The 4,630-nt window shown below is 44.6% G+C and overlaps 1 protein-coding gene across 3 annotated transcripts in view; it reads left to right on the forward strand.

Annotated features, from left to right (window-relative positions):
• The window catches only part of METTL16 (methyltransferase like 16), a 94,145-nt gene that overhangs the window by 74,100 nt on the left and 15,415 nt on the right, over positions 1 to 4,630 (forward strand). The window lies entirely within an intron of this gene.

A 4,630-nucleotide genomic window follows, 5' to 3' on the forward strand; every position in this document is an offset into this window, starting at 1 on the left:
TGCCTCAGCCTCCCAAGTAGCTGGGACCACAGGCGCCTGCCACAACACCTGGCTATTTTTTGGTTGCAGCCATCATTGTTGTTTGGCAGGACTGGGCTGGATTCGAACCCACCACCTTAGGTGTATGTGGCTGGCCCCTTAGCCACTTGAGCCACAGGTGCTGAGCCAGAAATGCTTCTTTTAGGAATTACAAAGTCAGCTGATATAACCTGTAGAAACACATTGCAGGTTCAATTACTGTGATGGACATTACTCAAGAGTTGAAATTGAAATCTGTTTCTTTTCCTTTACCACTGCTACTTTCCTAAAATCTCCACCTCCTGGGGTTCCTGGTGAATTTAGAAGTTGCCCTTTTGGGTTGCAGGTTTTTGCTGTGTAACACTTAGAAATCATTCTAGTGAAGGGTTCTGTCTAGGCCTTAAGATTAGCCCTAGAATATTAACCATTTTTGAAACTGAGTGATAGGTCATTATCTCATTCTCTCTGCTCTGTGCATATGTGAACATTTTCAGGAATGAAGTTTTTTAAAATGATTTTTCACAAATGTCTCTTTGCTCTCTGTGGTGCTATATGTAAAAGAAAAATAATTCTGAGCTGGCCAGACTGAATGGTTTTCTGGGCTCTGTGGAGAGAGGTTTGTTCTCACGGTTTCCTCCCAAGAGGGGTTGACTTCTCTGGAGCCCCCCTGCAGTTTCTGCACAGCATGTGTTCTTTATTGCCACAGTGTTTGTGGAGGCCTCCTGCCTGCTACTCCAGGTCTTTCTCCTCAGTCCAGACTGCAGACTTGTTCTGGATGCTTCTCTCCCAGTGTCTGAGCTGCTGTTGGTCTCTAAGGTCATCATGGATATTGCTGTGTCTCTGAGTCTCTCTCCGTGCTCTTGTAGGGCAGAAGAATAGAGACATGTACAAGCACAAGGGGATAATTTGCTGATAATACTTTGTGTCTGAAAGCGTGAGCTCAAACTTGAGACTGAGCCTGTCCTTCCTCCACTCTGCAGCTGGGTTAAAATACCCTCCCCAGGGTCTTTCCCATGGAAGCCTAGGCTCTTGGATAGTGTAGTACCGTAGTTAGAGGTCTGTGTTTGAAACAGTCACTGATTAAAAAGATGCGCCTGCTTTTTTGACACACCCCCACCCTAAAAGATTATTCTTTCTGTCATCTTCTAGATACCAGGGCTTTCACACCAAGTGGTTAAAGTCATTAGTTACCCCCTTGCAGACATCAACAGCTGCAGGGAAGTAGAGCAGCACCTGCTTCCAAATGCTTTCTGCTTAACCTGCTTCCCACATTTGTTGGCGCTGCAGGTGGAAGAGCTGATAATGAGCCCTGGCACTCCCTATGCCAGCTTAGAGACCAGAGTTGCTCTGGCCCTCTTGGATTAGTAGCCATTTCAGGTCTGAGTATCAAAGGGCACTGTGGTTCTGTATTAACAAAATCTCTTATTTTAGAAAGGAATCCCCAAGTCACCCGCTCTCCCTCTTTTAGAGCATCCTTCAGCCCTGTTCATAGTTTTCAACCACTAAAGAATGCCTCTTACTGGGGCCTCAGATTTCTCCCATTTCTCCCTGCCTGCCACTACCCCCTAGCCCCAGCCATTAATAATGCATTCCCAAGTGTTCCATTAGATGTACTTAAACTGCTACAGGAAAAGTGGCAATTTCTGATTTGTAGTAACCCAGCAACAGTTTCATAGCACTGGTGCCCTTGATGAGCAACTGCTTTCCCTGGGGGTAGTCCCAGGGAGCTCTGAGATTCATGAGCTGCTTTATTTGGCTGTCCTCCTGATTCTCTCTCCCTCCACCTAGGCGTCTCCCTGCACCCCACCCCCCACCGCCTTTTCAAAAAGCTCACCTGGCTTCTTATTTCTGTTGGCGCTGAGGTAGGAGGGTGATGCTGTTTTAGACAAGGAATAGAGCTAGTTAAGCAGCAATACTGACCTAGTTCCCCACCCCCACTCCTGCCATTTTAGGGTAACCGTGCAAGTTACTATGGCAACTTCTGTTTTCACTTATCTCAGGCCTGACTAGTTTCTGTTGGTGCTGAATGCTGAAAAATTCTAATTCACTGGTGATTCAAGTGCCTACTCGAGGCCCATTGCTGTTGTCTGGATTTATTTTAGCAACAAAAAGATGGGTCCTAGTGTTGATAGAATTTCTGTACCATCATTTCTGACTGCTGATGAATGTTGGGGAAGTGTATTGTGAGGACTGTTCCTTATAGAATTCTAACCAGCCACTTCGAAAGCCTCTTTGTTCCACTTTTGCTCTAATTACTCTACGCAGTTATTTTTGCTTCGCTTTGCTTTGCTTTAAGGAAGTTTGACATTTGTTAGGAAAAAAAGGGAAAAAAGATGGCTTTAGTAAATAGTCCGTGCTTGGTATGAGCATTGCTTGGGATCTCTGGTTTCAAAAAGTATCCCCTGTGCTCAAGACATGTGCTTCAAGCCTGGGACTTTCCTCTCCAGGGAGTAATGGTGAGAGGGCTTTTTGGAGAGCAAATGAAGGGGAAGGGTCAGATTAATTAGGTGACTTAGTGTGGGAACTGGGGGTCTCCTGACAATGCTCTGCTTCCCACTCCATAGGTTTGCAGGCTGGTTCCCGGTAGCTGAGGGCTTCAGTGTAGGTGCCGCAAGGTTTGACAGCTGGGAGCAGATATCAGGGAGGTCCTTCAGGCTTCATGCTCAATTTAACCAGAGCTGATCAGCTTTTATTAATTTTATGTATTGGTTTTATTTGTTGAAAGGGTTAAGAAGTGTTTTGCAAACCAGTACTGTATCAGGCTGTGCATTATGCTAGAAAACAGATGGGATGATTAGGGAGCTGAGTTCTTGAGTAAAACCAAAGCTAGGGACCCTCTTCTTAGTTAATTTATTAAGTATGATCTGCCTTGTGATAGTAACAAAGAAATAAGACGTTGTTCTCTGTCCCTCACAATGATTAGTTTTATGGGAAAGAAAATCACACATGAAATAATTGATGCAAGGTCATATATGTTAGATGATAGAAGAGGCTTGGAATAAAACAACAAAATCATATATGAGTAAGTGCTGAGATGAATAATGGAGACAGATGGTCACAAGTTCAGAAAGGGAATGGCTCATGCTGGGCTAGGAAGAGACAATGTTATAGAGGAGGAATTGTCGGTGTATGACTTGTAAGTAATTGTTGCTCTGTAAATATTTGTGAATATTTAAAGGAATGATGGACTTGTACTGGGGAGCAACATTGTGAGCAAGGGCTTGGCACCCATAGCTCAGTGGTTAGGGCACTAGCCCTATACACTGAGGCTGGCAGGTTTGAACCCAGACTGGGCCTGCCAAACAACCATGACAAATACAACAAAAAATAGCTGGGCGTTGTAGTGGGCACCTGTAGTCCCAGCTACTTGGGATGCTGAGACAAGAGAAGCACTTAAGCCCAAGAGTTTGAGGTTGCTGTGAGCTGTGACACCATGCACTCTACCGAGGGCGACAAAGTGAAACTGTCTCAAAAAGAAAAACATTATGAGCAGTATATCAGTAAGTTTACTAGATATAATCTTTGTTGTTATTTGACTTATTTCCACCCAATAGCAAGCAAGTGAAGTAGATGATTTTGTCCCTGTTTTATATCAAGGGAATTGAAGGCTCTAGAAAATCAGGCTGGAACTCAGATCAGTCCAGTCTCACAGCCTGAGTGCTTGTCATCACTCTGATACTCTGTTCCCTGAGATACTGCCCCTTTTGCAGGCCCTGATCATCCTGCTTATGGACCATCCCAGCAGCCTCATCTATAAGTCACTCAGATTCATCCTAAACTCCTCTGAGTGGCCCTGCCAACAGCTTCTCACTTGGCTCATTGGGCCTCCTGGATCGAGCCTTAACTTTCCCTCCCATTCTAATCACTCCCTATTTTCCTGACTGTACTGTCTTCTACCATACTGGCCTCCACAGTCTTCCACTGGTACCAAAGTCAGAGCTGATTTTGTATAACCTTTGCTTACAGCCCATTCTCTGTCTGATCCTTCCCTCTGACTTCCCTCCGACTTCCCTCCCCTGTAACCTAGCCTGATTCCAAGCTCTGTATAAAGCTTTCGTAACCATTCAGCCCACAGAAATCTCTCCCTTCCTCTAGATTTGTACTTAACCTTTTTCAGTCACCTGTACTCCATGTAAACTTCTGTGTGCCATACTTTGTATTAGTATTTTGTTTGGCTCTGACACAGTATATTAACATCAAAATACATTGCACAGCATGTGAGAAACTCCTTTGTAAGCTGGCCCCTTTCTGTCTTTATGTTAAACAGGTTATTTAACTTCTCTAAGTTTTAGTTTCCTCATTTGTAAAAGGGAGGATAATAATAGAACCTGTCACATGAGGTTGTTTTGAGGATTGAATGTAGTTATTAATAACACAGTGCCTGATTAGGAAAATAGGTTGTACGGTATAGTCAGGAAAATAGGGAGTGATTAGGATGGAAGGGAAAGTCAAGCTGGATCCTGGAAGACTAATAAGCCAAATGAGAAGCTGTTGGAAGTAGTCAGGTGGCTCGGCGCCTGTGGCTCAAGTGGCTAAGGCGCCAGCCACATACACCTAAGGTGGTGGGTTCGAATCCAGCCCGGGCCTGCCAAACAACAATGATGGCTGCAAC

The sequence above is a fragment of the Otolemur garnettii genome, unplaced genomic scaffold, assembly GCF_000181295.1.
Source record: "Otolemur garnettii isolate 467f Iridium unplaced genomic scaffold, OtoGar3 scaffold00145, whole genome shotgun sequence".
Taxonomy (NCBI): Eukaryota; Metazoa; Chordata; class Mammalia; order Primates; family Galagidae; genus Otolemur; species Otolemur garnettii.